The sequence below is a fragment of the Leptonychotes weddellii genome, chromosome 1, assembly GCF_054177405.1.
Source record: "Leptonychotes weddellii isolate Sample4059 chromosome 1, ASM5417740v2, whole genome shotgun sequence".
Taxonomy (NCBI): Eukaryota; Metazoa; Chordata; class Mammalia; order Carnivora; family Phocidae; genus Leptonychotes; species Leptonychotes weddellii.
In genome coordinates, this window is record NC_138369.1 from 22,169,279 (window position 1) to 22,170,060 (window position 782).

Below are 782 nucleotides of genomic sequence, written 5' to 3' on the forward strand. Positions count from 1 at the left end.
TTTAAGAGTTAGAAACTCTCCATTCTGTGAATTGTAGGGGAAGGAAGTTAACCAATATTGTTGAGCAAAATGTACCAAGCCCCTTCCTGTCCTACTGCATTCCACATCCTAACCTTTCCAAACAGGTAGTAGTATCTCCATTTTGCAGATAGGGAGCTGGGGCTTAGAGAGGTTGGGTAACTTATTCAAGGTCATACAGCTGGTAAATACCAGAGCCCCAGAGATCCTGGTCATCTGATTCAAAGTCTAACTCCACTGTCTTGGGATGCAGCCCTTGGAAAGAGCAGTGTGGGTGGGATTGCAGGGGTGTGGTGGGGTGGAGAGGACTGGGTGGCAGGGGGAGTGCCAGAATTGTGACCTTGGTTTCAGAAAGACTGTGGGGGCAAATGTGGAGCTGGGAAGTTATTTCAAACCTCTGGGTTTGAGGTTCTTGGAGCCAGTACAGTGGGACTGAAGACCCCAAGTCTGCAGGATCTTAGTTGAGGGTTCTCGGGGTGAAGGCTGTTAAAAGAATTCAGCCAAGTAAATTTGAAGATCTAACAGGCATTATTAAGTGATTCGTAATTCAGGTAGCAACCCATCTAGCAAGTAGAAAGGAGCTCTAAGGAACTGTACAAAAAGGGAGGTTTTTATAGGAAGGAGGGTGGGGCAAGGAAGTTACTAGCAAAAGAAAGGATTATTTCAGGCAAGGTCACTTTCCCTTAGGGGAAAGAGCAGGGGGTCTTACCATGCAAATTACCTCATCTTCCTTTGGCGGGGGAGGGGGATGGATAGTCTGCGTG